Source organism: Chamaea fasciata, unplaced genomic scaffold (assembly GCF_029207755.1).
Source record: "Chamaea fasciata isolate MVZ Bird 193981 ecotype frontalis unplaced genomic scaffold, bChaFas1.0.hap1 SCAF_7, whole genome shotgun sequence".
Classification (NCBI taxonomy): Eukaryota; Metazoa; Chordata; class Aves; order Passeriformes; family Sylviidae; genus Chamaea; species Chamaea fasciata.
In genome coordinates, this window is record NW_027094092.1 from 20712858 (window position 1) to 20729886 (window position 17029).

At 36.4% G+C, this 17029-nt stretch overlaps 1 protein-coding gene across 8 annotated transcripts in view; it reads right to left on the reverse strand.

The window, feature by feature from the left end:
• Positions 1–17029, reverse strand: part of LRRC4C (leucine rich repeat containing 4C) — a 502291-nt gene that overhangs the window by 24294 nt on the left and 460968 nt on the right. The window contains exon 1 of one of the 8 annotated variants that reach the window (XM_066187878.1): positions 443–673. The exons of the other annotated variants lie outside the window; for them this stretch is intronic. The gene's annotated coding sequence lies outside the window, so the exon portion shown is untranslated. Of the gene's footprint in view, positions 1–442; positions 674–17029 lie in introns of those variants that run through there. 8 annotated transcript variants of the gene reach the window in all.

The window sequence follows — 17029 nt, forward strand, 5'->3', positions numbered from 1 at the left end:
TAAACTATTGAAAAGCCTGGAAATACTTTTTTGCAGAGCCTGAGGACAAAAATCTAAAGAATTTAATTTCTACAGACTTCACAAGAGAGTTTTATCCATCCTACAAGATAACCTTCAACTGCTATCTAAAAGAAATAATTTTAGTTAGGTTCTGGGGAGGAAATACTGGCCCCAGTAAAATAATTAGAAAAATACTTTCTTACCACAAGAGGTTCATTACACTCCATGTAGAAAAAAAGAAATGCAGTCCTGTTCAATTTTTAGAAGATCTCTATTCCTTGCATGCTTGTTAAATGCTACATCAGATCCTTTCTCACTCATATGGATTTTCTTGTGAATTATTTAGAGATAAGCACAAATACATGCAGATTTAAAGGACTGAAGCCAGCATGCTTCAAGATAATCAAATCTTTAATTCCTAAAGTAGGAGTAAGGTACCTACCTAATTTTGAGGATCTGAGCCAGAGGTATTCTTTGCAGCTTTTTTTTGCATTGTTCATAGCAATTCTCCTAGATTTTTAACAGCCTTCTTCTGCTGGGTTCTGTAGAGTAACATATAGATCCTCGCTTTCTAAGCTAGAAAGGGAGCCATGTTGTGATGTCCTCTACCCCTAATTTAGGGTCATCCACCCCTCTTACTAGTGTCTGCACTCCAGATAGAAATAAGAAAAAATTATGGAGCAGAGAAAGTGCAGAATTATAGTATTGCAGTGGATGTTTATGCAGAGGATCTGAAACCATTACCAGTCCTTGGAGACAGTCCTGAGAGACTAGGATTCAACAACCTGAATATTGTGCCATGCAAATGAAACTGAATTGCTTCTGGGGAGAGGTAATGAAATGGGAAGATGAGTGTCTTCGTTACCATTTTCTATTTCATAGAATAATCATGCCTTTAAGCTGCTGAGACCAGTTCCTCAGATACTTGTTTGCAGTGTGGGGTTCCAGACAAATCATGACATTTACAAATGCTGTTTCATCCTGCCAAGGATGTTAGCCCAGCTGACTGTCTGTTCTGTTGGTAGTTGAGAGGTGAATACATAAACATACCAAAACATATATATTTCATAGAGACACATACTTAAAAAGAGATAGGGACTGGAATTAAGGTCTCAAAAGAGGAAATTAACTCACTTGCCTACTGACTCACCCTAGCCTAGCCTTGTTTGAGGATAGTCACCTGATCCATTAATTTGAAATCTAATTATGCTCTACTACTAAGCACAAACGCAGGGAACTGCATGTACCCGAGGAGACATTTCAAAGAGCTTTCCTCTGTGGAATGTCTGCAATACCTATTTTTAAATCAGGACCCAAGACTTTGCCTTCACTGAAATGAAGCTAATCTCTGCACAGTGAACCAAAAGAGCATTCCCTTAATTAGTGGTGTCTGTGTTGGGCCAGACACAAACATGAGAGAATTACATTCCAGTCTCCAGAATTACTCAAAATCTCCTTCAAACCTGTATTGTTGAATTGACAAATATATGTTCTTATGTGACTAAAAACCTCACTTAAAAAAATAAAAAAAAGTTGACAGCTCAGTGTTTTAATTACATTTAATTTTCAGTTCTAGTTTATCCTTTGGACTTAACAACATAGGGAAACAAGTCTATCAACACAGGAACAGATCTGTGTAGTCTGTATAAAATTCACCCCAACTTTTCTTAGATGGATTCATGTGGGAAATCTTCCTTTGTTGAAGACCTGTTTCTTTTAAAAAACAGTTCATATGGTGCAATTGGTACCCTTATATCCTTATAAAATACTATAGGTGCTACATTAGGTGTTTAATTGGAAAACACATCCAGCAGCATAACAGAAATGCACAGATCACTGCAGCTGGTATTCATCACATGCTAAGATGAACTCCTAAAACTCTGCGCTATCAAAGATTTCATCTAAAAATTTGTCACCCATGGTTTTAGTCCGTCTGAAACCTTGAAAATCAAATTACGTTAAACAGAACATTTTAGTCTTATTATCACTGTCAGCATAAACAATTCAATCAAAATTATCACAGCCAATAAAAGTCAGCAAAGATCACAGGTTTTAAAAATTATCTGATCACTAGACCAGGGAAATCACTAACAGTTTCTAAAAACAGCTGTGGATGTGCTTTTATAACCCATTAAAGGTATCTCAGTTTTTACAGTTATCAGGGTTCCCCTGTTTCACACTGGTGCTGCAGAGGAGCTTTATCTGAACACAGTGTTCCATACCAGCAGCCCTGCAATCAGCAATAAAATATAATGAACAGTGTTAACAGCACAGTGTGCTAGGTTTAGCAGCATGTCAGTCAATGGTTTTGTTAGTTTGGCCAGGAAAATTTCAACTTGCCTGTAAATTCAGGTAGATAGAAAATACCTTTTTCACCAACTCCGTGCTGCAGATGTCATCTCTGGCTCTCACTATGTTATTTCCCCAGAACAATTAAACACAGCTTGTCATTATTGCTAAAGTATTCCTAAGTCCAGCTCCAGACACAGAAGGGAGTCATGGATTTATGGTTTATTATGGAATTAGATGGCTTTTCAATTCCATAGGCACCCAGAGCCAGTAAAATAAACTTTTCCCTTCTGCCACATACAGTTCTCCAGTTACATTGTTAGGTGCTTTCAGCTTCATTTGAAACATCAGGTACTGTTCATTGCTTAAAGCAAGATGCTGGATGTCATGGTTGTGTGACCGGATCCAATGCGGTAAAACCTCTCCCTGCAGGGAGTAGACATCTCCCTAGATAACTGAGGCTGCTGCCGTGGAGATCACCCTGCGTGCAGTGCCGTGTCTGCAGGGGGAATTTATGGGCATACACTGCAGGCAAAGGAGGCTGGAAAGCTGAGGGCAGAGCAGCCAGAGTGTGGAAACATCGTGGATGGCCAGCAAGCCCCATCGGGCTGTACCGCAGCGGAAAATGAGAGTGTGAGGGAGCTACTGACAGCCCACACACTGGATGATGGGTTTCTTTCTGAAACGAGGAAAGTAAAACAACACTCAGCAGTGATGAAAAGACGTAAAAGAGCAGCCCTGAACTATCACTTCTTTTAGTGTTGCAGGGACTGGCTCTGTGCCCACGGCAAAATTACATCTAAACTCTCACACGCAGCTGAGCAGCTGAGAGGGAAATGGTGGTGTGTGCAGGGACTGAGTTAAGTTCCCATTTCTAATTGATCCTAAAAGAAGCTGAAGATTCCAACCTCAGGATTCAGCCTAAATGTTATGAATGTCTTTTTTTTTGTAGTCTTGTGCAGCCAAATGTAGTGTTGTGAAGTGATACCAGAGTGTCCCTATAGGACACGTAAAAGTTCTTATTCAGGAAAGCTGCAGCTCACAGAAACAGTTCCCCAGTGCTGTGCTCTCACATCTGCACTCCACTAAAACCAAGGAACCTGTATAAACACTGATGCCCTCCCCAAAAAAACAGCTCGTCTCTATTATCCACCAAGAGGCATTACCAGGGTGGAGGCTTGTCTAGATTTAAATGTGGGGGTCAAGGGTTTTTGTTGGTATTGCGAATATCTCAAGAGGTTTAGACCCACAACTTTATTGAACTGAATGAAAGAGCTACAACGCTCTGCAATTCAGAGCATGCATTGATATATTTAATGAGATGAATTTAAAAGAAAACTCTGTTACACACAGGTTATTTTATAACTGCCATCTGTCAAGGAATACTATATTTTCCACTAGAGCACTTGTACAGCCCACTCTCAGGGATGGGAAAAATGGAAGAAAATAATCTCTAGGTTGAGCCAGTAAGGCAGTTCCTCAACTGTTTCCCTGCATATGAGGGAAAGTAAGAGTGAGGCTACAGATGGGCCAGCTCCAAGACAGACGGCTATTTCATTTTTTAAATGACAAACAACAGATAACATTCCCAGCCATCTAAAGCCATGTTGTTAGCTGTTCTTTATACTGAGTTAGGGTCACTGCCTGTGAAATCAGCTTGCCTGGGAATAATCAACATACTGTTCTCAACTATTTCCAGGGGAAACAGAGCTGGTCTTGTTTCCTGTCATTTCAAGTTTAATTTTCTCTTCTTAAACTGAGTTTTAAAGGATCTCACAGAAGTGTCAACTCTGTGTTGCTTGATGAAGGAATTTCATTAGTCTAAGGTGACATTTTAGGTTTTGTTGAAATCATTTCTAGTGTTATTGCTTCCTGCAGAGGATTCTTTTAAATCACCAACACATTGCTGTGCACAGTAGAGACCTCCCTTGGCAGGATATGAAAGAAAAATCACGTACTGATAGCTATTCATACTCTAAAAGTGGGCAGAGAGTAATGAGGAAAAAGGCAGTCAGAGACACTCTGAGCATGGACAATTTTTGCGGAAAGAGTAATTAGAGGGCAAGGCATGTTCCAAAGTTGTTGACTTAAAGGTTTTCACATAAAGAAGCAATTAAAACTCCTGTAACCACAGTTCAAAAATAAATCTATGGCATTTCCTTCTGCACCACGCCTAAAACTCAGTATGTATATGCATAAGGATAAAACATGAGTGAATGCATTGCAACTCCACTTGCATCAGCAATATCTTTTAAAAAAATTAGAAATATTCAGTAAAATATGATATACAAGAAAGGCAGAACACTGTCACAAAATTCTTTAGATCACAGCTGTCAAAGTCCATCTCTATATTTTCCGACTTACCTAGCATTTCTAAAAATTCACACTTACCCCAGCCATCTTGGCTTCATTAAAATCAATGCCCAGTTCCCAAATATTATGCTATTAATTATTCTAAAGTTGACTCTTAGAAAACAAACTTAAAGTGCCTGAACATAGCATGTTCATAATGTATTTTAAAGTTGTTCTATTGGTGGTGGCTATAAATAAAATTTAAATATTCAAAAATTTACAGAGGTAAAGAAACTATTGACAAAACTATTTTTTTATCTCCTAACTCCATGTCTTTTCAGGTCAAATACAAAGCAATTTTTAATAACTTGTTTTCATAGAGCTCTCTAAAGCTAATGATCTGTCTAAAATATAGTTTTTTTCCCTTATGCAAAAAAAATTTTTGTTTATTAGAATGATCTTGAAGAGCAATGTCAGTCTCAATAACGAGATTATCAAAGCCATTTGACACATATTTAAATGTGCGTTCTTTAGTTATTTATATTTCCCATTAAAGAAACAAGGAATGTACTGTCAACAGAAAATTTAATTTAAACCCAAGGGATTATTTGCCTCTTTTTCACCTTTTTTTTTTTGTTTTTTTGTTTTTTTGTTTTTTTGTTATAACATTCTCCTGCAGAGCTATGATCCCAAATAACAGCATTGTGTTGGCACATAAACTGCAGAAACAAAACCATATTGGTGTTTATTCATTGTCCGTGCGGAAGAAAGTGCAGAGTGCAAAGCGCACATGCATCAGCTATAAAAATTCTGTCTGCTTTAATAATTTATGCCATTATTAGTAACACTGTGTTAGCAGGCATATTTCCCAGGATTCTCTATACACAAGGCAGAGTTCAAAATTCATGTATGTCCTGTGGTTAGGCTTTATTATTGCATGAAAAGTAACAAATTAGCTTAACATTTAAAAATACGAATGTTTCTATATAGACCTCCTCAAACTCAGCTGCTGGTGTTTGTCCTTCCTCAGGATGCCTTAATCTTTTCTTTCTAACAGAGCCATTCCTATTTCTTTTCTATTTAGGTCATGATAATGAGTACCTGCTTTGGTGAGTCATTGTGCTGCTATTGACAATCCTTACAATTTATAATGAGGTATTATTTTTAAGTGTCAAATTATTTTACCATCTCACTGTCAGACATGATACTTTCTGCTCTTTAAAATGACTACTACCCACACATATATATTGAAATTTGCTGCAGAATTTGCTACAGTCCATGTGTAAATATCCACTGGGGTTTTTTTCTGTTTTTAATAAAAAAAAAAAAAAGCCCGACTTCCCTGAGAATTAATGGTCATCTCCTTGATTTGATTTTATGCTTAGTGGGCTGAATAATAAGACTGGTCAGAAATTTCACAAGACTTTCCCCCTCCCCCCCCCCGCCCCAAAATCCTTAGCAATTAAGCAAATTTTTCAGAGCTTTCAGTGGAGTGGGAAGTCCAGAAAGCGTGTCAGCCCTATTTAAGACCATCTCTCTGTCTGCTGCAGAGTGAGGGGCGTGATGGTGGTGGAGCTTGTTCCTTTAAAATTCTGTAAGTCTGGCTTAAGCTGATTCTCCAAAATTCTTGTTGCACATCTTTGCACCTAAGCTTATGTAAGAAGGAACACGGATTTCAAGAGCAACTCAGGAATCTTAATGTTTTAGTTATTTTTCTGGCTTTAGCTTGCTTGAAACAGTATCTTAGACTTCCTAGCACACATGGAACTTGTGAAGTTTTTCTGCAATTCATTTTTTTCTCTTATTATTTATTAACCCTGTTCTTACTGCATTGATATCTGCATTTGGAATGAACTGTAACCAGCTGGTTACATTTATAATATCCTTTTTAAAAGTCCAATATTTAAAGAAATAAGAATCACAAACTTCAACATATGTCTTTTAGTTCAAGCACTGTATAAATTTGTCAGTGGAGGTGTTTTCCAGTAACAGAGCAAAATAATAAACAATTATACCGTTGGGATAAAAGTCTGAAAGAAAAATTCTATCAATTATTTTCAGTGGAACTCTACTAGACAATACACTGTGCTCTACCACAGTACAAACAAAATACCTAAGTAATAGCAGGATTCGTCACTATTCACCAGGAATATAGACAGAACTACTTCATTTTCCTGATTTTGAACAGCTTACATACATAGCTTACATTGCTACACTGTGAAATTAGATTAATAGAAAACAGTGAATTCCTTTCTTTTTTCCCTATTAAGTGGGTTTCAAAGTTAACACTCATGACAAGAAAACACAACAAACAGAAACATTTGATGCAAGAATGCTACAGACACATACATGTGCACACATTTGTATGTACACATAAAAATTTTTGTTTCCCATTCCCACAACTTCTAGATTGTTTCTACCTCCTAAATCACTTTGAACAGATGCAAAAAGAATAAAAAAAATGTGCTTTGTACTTGATGGGGTATTTGGCCAAAATTTTGGCACCAAGAGTGGAATTTGTTCAGTTTTTGAATCCTTGATATAGTTACTGTAGCTATTAAAGAATTAACATGTTAATTGCCACTGCAACTTATTTTGCATTAAATACTAAATCTTTACTTCTGCCCCAAGATTCAATATGGTAGAACATATTCCAGATGAAGAAGCTGAAATTGCAAAGCACAAGTACAGAAGCAAAGCAAACCCAAAGATATGGAGAGAAGCCTGTCCCTGAACATAACTCACTTTTTTTCCCCTAGCATTTATTATTCTTGCATGGCATAATGTGGCCTCCTCATAATCTCATAAACCAAGATGAACCTTGATCCATCCTTATTCCAAATTCCACATATTCAACACAGTTGAGGAAATTTCTGATTGCCTGAAGGTGAACTTCCATCTCTTTCTGCCCCACTGTGTCAAAATTTTGCTGCTAAATGCTTTCTAGTAAATAGTCTTTTTTGTTCGTTTGTTTCAGCCAGGTTAGGGTTTTTTCTCATTTTTGGTTTTTTGCTTATTACTATTCATTACAAACTCAGGAGCATTTTATGAGAGTGCTGCATAAGCACTTAACTTCATTAAATTTTGACTCAGTTTTAGCCTATCTCTGGTGTTAGAGAAATCAATGAAGTGGGTGCAAAGACACTTTCAAATATCTTTCTCCTATTCATCATAGACATAATAAAATGATAACTCAGTTGAAAACCTTGGAGTTTACATCATTGAACTCAATGTGTTCAATGTTTTAGAGTTAAAAGTACTTCTAGTTTCATGCTCCAGAGTCATATAGGCATTTTTGTGCACTCACATCTTAATTACATTGGTTTCTCCTCTTTTCTTTCTCGAGGATCTGTCACTGAGATTAAAATTGTTGTTCAAAGCACATCTAAGCAAGAAGGTGACTTTAGGGTTCATTATCTAATTGATCAAACAACCTGCTAATTAAATGTATCTGGGCCTAATCAAAGTAGAGACATAATGCAGCAGCAACACAGTGAAACTGTCAGCAAGGCACGTGAGACTCGCACCATCAAGGCGAATGGAGCTCACTATGCTGCTTAATTACATTAAAGCTAAGATTTTCCAAGGAGCCTAGCTGAGAGAATTGGCTGTTGCTCTGGATGTGTAAGACTGTGGTTTGGAAGTGTCTGAGTCTTAGCAATAAGCTCTGCTTCACATGACTGTTCTTGCCAAGCTTGCTCAGCTCCTACAGCCTTGACTCAGCACATTTGAGGCTAGTGTAAAATCTGGGCTGAATGACCTAAGTGAATGGTCTTCTTCATGGTTCCATAGTCAAAGCCAGACATATAGATCTGCTAAGTGTCCAATAACCCCCTTGTTTCTATTGTTTAAAAGTAATGAGCTGCAACAAGATTTACATAAACTGCCTTGTGCTCTTCCTTAACTCTAAAGCCAGTAGTGTTTTCTTTCTCATAAAGGTCTATCCCCATTCCAAAAGTAAAAAACAAATAGCTGACTAATCTCTATAAATCTGCTAATGGCAATGACTCATCTTAAAAGAAAAGGCGATCGGGGAAAACTACTCTCCACATTTTTTCCTAATATAAGGAAAAACAGCAACTGTAGCCACTGAGGAAAGATTTAACAGTCTAGACTGACAACATGGGTTGGAGACAGATGAAATATATTCTTTGATCTATCAGAATAATAGGTAGGTCTTACTGACTGAAGGCTAATCTATTCTATCAAGGCTAATGTATACTTTACACCCAATGTTTCTTCTGCAAAGTTGAACTATGATACTGTTCATCGTAGGTATTTCATTTATTGCAGTAACATCTGGAAGTGCAAATCATAGTGGCAATGCTGAAAGAATCTTACCCCAAAACTGACCTTAACTGTGAGGACAGAGGCAGGATTATTTGTTTAATCCCATGAAAAAATCAAAAGCACATCTATGACCCAAGCTCTCCAGCGTCAGTCTTCTGCTTGAACATGTGGGCAAAACTCCAGTTGTTTAATGATGTGGATAAAACTTCTAAAGCATGGCTCTGCCTGGTGTCACTCCTGGTTAGTGAACAGTTGTACACTGCTGCAATATAGATTGCCCTGGAGCCAGCACAGTTTCCCTATTATTTTATAGAGTGGCATTTTCAAAATGGAAGAAATTAGCCACTAATTATGATCACACACTGCTTCCACATATCCCCTAATTGTTTGAGTCTTTTCAAACTTCTCACTACTGTGAAAGATATATAGCAATAACCTCCAACACAGAGAAATATCTTCTGCCAAAGAGGACATTTGCAGCCATTTGCCTGGGTACAGATCTCCAGTTATAATTCACATGAAAGTGTTTCTCCAAGTCCAAGTATAATTGTTCTCACACTGTGTCTCTAAAGCCCAAACCAGGAATAGATAACATGGTTTAATAAATCTGAAATAAATAAAAGTAGGTTCCAAAGTAAAGATCTAATGAAATTCACTTCAATGTAAAGAAAATAGGAGATAAGGGTAGAAAAAAAATTAAAAGTCTGTGTTTTTACACAGATTTTGCATCCAAGCCAGACTTCAGGAGCTCTACCTGTAATTATATTCACAAACACTGTAATTGTTCCTGGGGAGCATCAACTTGTTTTAAACCACCTTCCTTCTAAGTTTAGTTCAATGTGTTTACTACTAGCTCCCCAAACTTGACTGACATTCTCTGATTTGAATCTCAACCATTGTGGGTATATCTAGCCACTTTATCTGAGTTTCCTGTCAAATCCAGTGTCATTTCATAAGCTCCAAAGGCTGTTACAGCAACAGAAACTACAACATAACCTTTTTAATTGAGAGTATTTTAGCAATCAAAAAAAATTTTGTTTGAAAATTCATGTGCATGTCAGGAAGAAAGGATGCACATATAGTAATAATATAAGCTTGAATATGTATATGAACTAAAATACGAAATTCCAGTTTTGTTATCAAAGAAATTTCATATCTGACTTGCAGTTTTCAGAGGGAGCAGGCCATTAATCATCAGTGCTACTTAATTCCCAGCAGCCCTTTCAGTCCTTTAGTTTTATTTTTGAGTTATTTGTACAAGGAGATGAACCAACCAGTTTTGTCTAAATGCAAAAGAAAGCAACCAAAAAACCCCAAGCCAATCACCCAAGCCCAAAACCCATATCTTAATAAGTATGTACAAAAAGCTTAAAAAAAAGAGAAAATCTTGCAGCTGTTCTCTAGATAATAGAACTTTCTTTGATGAAGGATCTTCATTGGGTAAACCTGTAAAGTTTTAAAGTATTTAGACTGGCAGAAGCTGAGGGACCTGATGCAGATTCAGCCAAAGGACCCTGTGAGAATTTGTCTTTACTTCACAATTAGGGCACTCAAGAAAAATTCAAGGAATTAGAAGAGCCTGTAAAACAGGCAATAACAAGAACATTGAGAGTCAAGCAACAGTCTTCACACTGTAGAAGCTGAACTACTTCTTTAGCAAGAACAATGGCTCAACTTTCTAATGTTTTGCTATATATGAGACAGAGGAAACATCTCAGTTTTTCTGAAATCTCTAGTGTGCTTCTGTAGACAATCAGCAGCTTTACTTGTTCCATGAACCTCTTTTGCAATGTTTAAAATCTCAAGAGTTCATTAGAAAAAAGCCAAAGAGAAAAATATTTTTTTCTCATTTTGATTACAAGAGATAGCCATTTTGGGGTTTCTATCTCCCTAGAGGCTTTTAGAATTGAATTTTATAACTTTCCTTCCAGAGATTCTGCAAGAGAAAAAACACTTAATCATCAAGTACTCCATAAATATGCTATTTATAATACTGTTTTAAATAGAATGAGAAACATGGGGTTTGGTGGGGTTTTTTTGGTTTTGTTTTTGTTTTGTGGGGGTTTTTTTTTGTTTTTTGATTTTTTTAAAGAGTTAATATAGACCCATGGGTGGCAGCCAGCAAAGATGAAGTCTGAGAAGTTTCATTGAAGCCAACAACTTATCAAAGTCATTGTCTAATTAAAAAGATTTTTGATTTGACTTTTTCTAGGCTTCCAATAACATGAAGAAAATCAAGAAGGCAAGAGCAGGAGCATTTGTTTCATGCTCGCACTCTATGTCTTTGCCAAAATGTCACTTTCCTTCCTGTTATGAAAAGAGACATCTAGCTCTCAAATTCTGGCTTGATTAGATTTTACAGCATTCAAGTGAGCACAGGTATTTTTTGCACCAACATGGCAAATGTCTAGCAGCCTGCAAGGACACAGAAAAAGTACATTTACAGGAGCAAGGCAATCCTCCTTACGCTCTGCTACTGAAATGTGGGCACTCCAGCAGAACATTAATAGTCATATTTTAAAACATATTTGGGATGTTACAAAGGAAAATAACAATAGGAGTTGCTGGAAGTTGGAGGGAACACTTAAGGGATGGAAATAACATCCTGTGACTTCAAAATTATTTACTTGGGTGCTCTTTTCAAAGAGGTCATTGCCTCTACTTTTTCCAGCCAAAGTGGACCTCAAAAAGGGAAAGGTGGGATGCCTTGGCACAGGCACATCAGGGGCAAAAGGGAGAATTCAGATTTCTGACTTACAGCTCGATTTATTTTCTCTACAGCAGATTCATTATTTACTAAATGAGGCGTTGATTCATCCAGATCAGTGAGTACTTGGACTCGTCTTATTCCAGCACCCTGCATTTTACATTTCTTCACAGTTTTAACAAATACAGTGCAAAATGCTCAGCCAAATGAGAACAGTTTTCTTTCCTTTCAGAAAGCAAATGATCCTTGCATGATTTGCAGTTGCTGTATTAATTATAAAAAAAAAATATATTTACTTATGATTTTTCTAAGCTACTCCAAAAGTAAAGCCATTTAAATGTTGATTCAGTTTCAGTGCCCAAGAGAACTGCCCCCAAGGAATCCCAGCCACTGAATCACTTGAAAATGCCCTTGTAAATTAGCAAGCATTGCACAAACACTGCTGGCAAATTCAATCATTTCTGTGTCATGCTGCATTGTTAACTCCTGCTCACTTAGAGAGCTGAAGTTCATTCTGCCTTGATTCCATGTAGGCTGGTGAGATGATACGAATGACTTTGGTTAAGTAGCACTGACTCTATTAAAATTTAAATACAGAGAATAATAAAACCAGAGCAGAGAGACTTAGAAATTAAACTACCAATTGCACAGTGTTTCCTCGTGTTCTCTCTTTTTTTAATATCCATCATCTCTTCAACAGTACTTTTCCATTTTAAAAATTCCTTTGTATTTAATGCAGAGCTATTAGAAGAAAGCAATGCAAAAGATCAAGGTTTGAGCTACAGTATCTCTAATGTCTCTCAATCCCTATGGGCTTTCAAAGATTAACCAGGGTCAGAATTTTGAAAACAGATGCTTTCACCTAAGTGCAGACATCAGCACCTTTCAGAGATGTTGCCATATAAGCGCTATCAGAAATCAGAGCCTTGATACAATAAAATCAGTCTTTTGTTTATTCTTTGACTGATTGCTTCCTAAATAACAGGAAACTGAGAAAAATATTTAAAACTATAATATCACACGTATCCCTCCAAAAACAAAGGCAACACCAATGTGTAAAGCTATCATATGAATCCCATGTCAAAAATAATTCCTACCATATTCCTATTATAAAACTCTATTACACCTGCAAGTAGCAATTTGTTAGTTGAGACTATATAGATAAAGGATAAAAAGCTAGATTTTAAGTTTTATTCTCATATGTTATAAAATGCTTCTTAAATTTTGGACTTCATGAATTCATACTTATTTTGATCATGGTATAAACTTATCTCAGTGTTTTATATGGTTACATAAGTAAATGTTTAAAACGCCTGAGGTATTATTGCAAATTAAATATAAATACAGAAAAAACTCCCTATATTCTGGTTGTCCTGGGTTTTTTTCCCAAGATTAAGAGATGGTTCAAAATTCCATAAAAATAAACAAACCTGCTACATGACTTTCCATTTCATCAGGGTTAAAAATGTTAACTCTCGGTGGAGGAGTGGGGATATAATTAAAGTTTGCAGATGCTATGTTTCCAATATTTGTAAAGGCATGTAAAAGATAAGAATAATTCTTACTATAGTATTACAAGTGTTATTATCTGGCAGTCTATTAATATTTTCCTCATTTTATTCCCTAAACTCAAGTAATGCTAATATTGTTCTCAAGCATATTACAAAGGTTCTGCTTATTCTGTTCTTTTAGTTTTATAAACTCACATAAATTGGTGTCAACTATATTTATATAGATAAATATTATTTAATCCTTTCTCAACAAATAAATAGAAGTAATTAAGCAGTAGTTGGGTAAAGAACTATAGCCTCAGTTGTCTGCCCCTCCTACAGCTAATATTCCAGCTGACTAACGAAGTTAGTCATCTTGCATTAGATATAACAGTGCCAGGCAAATCGTTGGTGATGCCAATAACTTGGCAACTTTCTGAAAAGCCATTTCTGCTGCTAAATTGTCTAGTTCTTCATTCTCATGAACTTGCTAGAGGAATAATTTGAAAATAAGGTGATCTAAAAAACTATAAAATAGAAATAAAATGCAGTATTTTGCTGTAATACAGAATGAGAATGCCATTCTTGGGTCCTGATCTTAAAAGTACTTAGTACAGCCATGGTTTTACTTATGTATGAGATGCGCTTACATTGTGACATAAGATTCTTGTCACATACAAAACTGGAGTAGATTTTAATATAGAAAGGAAATTGAAACGGACAATTTGCTGCAGAAGTGCTTCCATGTGAATTTCATGAAGTTTAACAAGACCAAGTGGAACCTCCTGCACCTGGGTCAGGGCAACCCCTGGTTTCAATACATGCTGGGGGATGAAAGGATTGGGAGCAGCCCTGCTGAGAAGGGCTGAGGGTACTGGTGCAAGAAAAGCTGAACAAGACCCAGCAAAGTGTGCTTGCAGCCCAGAAAGCCAAACGTGTCCTGGGCTGCATCCAAAGCAGCGTGGCTAGCAGGGTGGAGGAGGAGGTTCTGCCCCTCTGCTCTGCTCTGGTGAGACCTCACCTGCTGTGCTGTGGGGTAATACTTTACCAAACAGTATTAATAATACTCCACATGTTCAGGCCTCTGTAAGATCCTCACTGCAGAATATATCCCTCACCTGTAAACAGCACATTTTCGCTGCATGCTTCTAAACTGCAGACAAGGTTGAAAGGAAAATAATCTACATTTTTCAAGAGGCTTATTTTAGAATGAAGGACTCGAGTGGTTCATGTGGAGTACAAATAATAAATCTTCAAAATTCTCTTTGATACATCTATGCACAAGAAACAATCATTACTTAGAGGTGGATATGAGAAGTGAAAGAACTTAGTTATGTCACACAAAAGGAAGCTCTGTATGTGGAGAGAGTAAAACAAAGTAGCATCCCCAAATCCATATGATACTGGGCTGAAACACAGGAAATAAAATAAATTTATTGCTATGACCATTGCATATCTATTAAGCACCCTATAAATAGGAACTTCAAAGGATTTATTAATTAGATCACAATAATCCAGTGAATTAAGTATTATGGTATTCATTTTAAACATCATTAAATTTAGGCAGCTTAAATGACATACTCAAGAGCATATATACAAAACAGTGGCAAAAGAACAAATTGGGCCCCTCAGCTCCCTTGAAGACTATGGGCTGAGGCTTCAAATTTCTTTTATGAACAAGACAAGGAGAAAAATATATTTTCTATCCATGAAAGAGGGTTTTGACCATCACAGATTTAAAAGTAAGTTCAATAAAGGATCAAAACTCAGTGAGAAGAAATGAGCATACTGAGCCTGGAAAGCTTGGTAAATAAATAACAAGTTTTGTCTCTGAAGTGTGATTTGGTTAGCAACTGAGACAACAGCCTAACATGAACTATTTTCATAGTAGACATTTGCTAGATACTGACCTGATCACAAGAGGTTAAAAGAGGTGGAGATGATAATTGAAATGCTAAACAGGCAGATAAAAAGGTAGCATAGGTTGCAATCAATGGGGGGTTTCAACAGCTGCCCGAACAAGTGCTGGAATACATTACACTGTATTAAAAAATGCCACCAGTGCAGCAGCCAGTCAGATTCAGTTTATAGTAGTTTGGAATAGAGAAGAGATCATGTTTCATTAGGATTATTCCTGTTTCCTTTTCACACAGTTCCCAGAATATCATGGAAGAAGTGATACAGCGATATAGTTCCAATTTTCACGACTTGTCAGGTTTCTTCAATGCACGCACCACTGTCATTTTAAATACTTATCTACAGCATATATTTCTGCTGCAGCTTTGCTTGCAGCAATGTAATTGCATCTCTCACACTGATTTATCACTTGAAAAAGCAGCTAAAATTTTAAAATTCCAAATCTCTAAAACTTGATTACCACTGAGCTCTTTGACAAACAATATCCATCAAAGTCTATCTTGCTTTCTTCTGCTTGCCATCTTTCCCATTCTTTTCAATTCTAGATATTCACCATTAATCACTTGTTGCTTATTGTCCATACAAGTCTGGTCATAGTTCCTCTCCAAAACGCCACACTTTCTGAAGACATGCATTAAAGCAAGCTACCACTAAGACCCCAATATCAAATCAAAGTTTCCATATAAGCTTTTCTTGTTTCACCTCAAAGGAAAAAAAAAAAAAAAAAAAAAAAAAAAAAAAAAAAAAAAAAAAAAAAAAAAGCAGCAAATTCTAGTATTTTTAAATACTACCTCTTATTTTTTCATCATTCATTTTAGAGGCTCTAGCTCCCCAATAGCCATCTTTATGCATATGAGGGTCATGAGTAAAGCAGCACTACTGATTAGTTTCTCAATCACGTACATGTACAGGTATTTTCTGAATGTAACAGGCACTATAACCAGAGAGAATTAAATGCATTTCCAATGATTATTTAAAAATAATTTTCTATAATCTTGGTTTCAAAATACAGCTAGTTCTTCTCTTACATTTATAATCTGCCAAATATCTAAGCCTTCAGACATAAAAGTTACGGATTGCAGTGCTAAGCTAGATATCTGAATTTTGGAAAACACTGGTCACCCTAAAACCTCAGAACTTGAAACAGAACATAAAGGTACTTAGACCCTCACAGTATCAGTTATTACTTGAAGTGGTATAACGAAACTTCTGGGAATGCTCTGAGGCTCATAAAAACCAGATATTTAATGGAAAGGTACATGAACGATTGACAGAAGATGTGGGATGTGTTGGAGTGGTACAATGCCCTGCAGGAGCTGACTTTGGTTTGAACTTCGTGTCTGATTTTCTTGCACTTCTCTCCTGTTCCCTCCAAATTATTTTGGAACACTTTCCACATCATATAGATTTCAGCACCCAAAATTTTCAAATTAATTTGTTATGTGAGCATATGATATGAATGAAAACAATGACAGAAAAAGAACCAGGAAACAAAACATAAGAAAAGAAGAATCTCTTGTATTCTTTAGAACGGAGAAGGCAAATACTGCATGATTGAACTCATTTCAAATTATAGACATATAACGTAAGTATCAAATTGTACCCTGCAATAAACTTGAAAAAAATCAATGAATATACCCAATATTTTTTTCATCATACCAAGCCCACACTCTGATACTGAGGGATATCTTGCAACACCCGAAAAAGCTTAAAATTTACTAATAATTTACTTTGATAAGCAACAACAGCAAGAACATTTGAGATGAAACCAGATTGGGATCAACTCCAAAAGGATGCTGAGAAAAAAATTATGCGCGCTTTTAAGTCTATATTCCTCAGTGGGTAATATAAGTAAAAACAAAGCAAAACAAATCAACTAATCAACTAATCAACAATAACAACAACAAAAGAGAGAGAGAAGGAGAAACTGTGGTCTTTTTTGTCCACTGATGGGGAAGAATACCCATTTTTTGTAAGTAATATGATCCCAAACTCTTGACTGGAAACCAGACCAAACATTTTTCAGCACCTTACGTCATCCTCT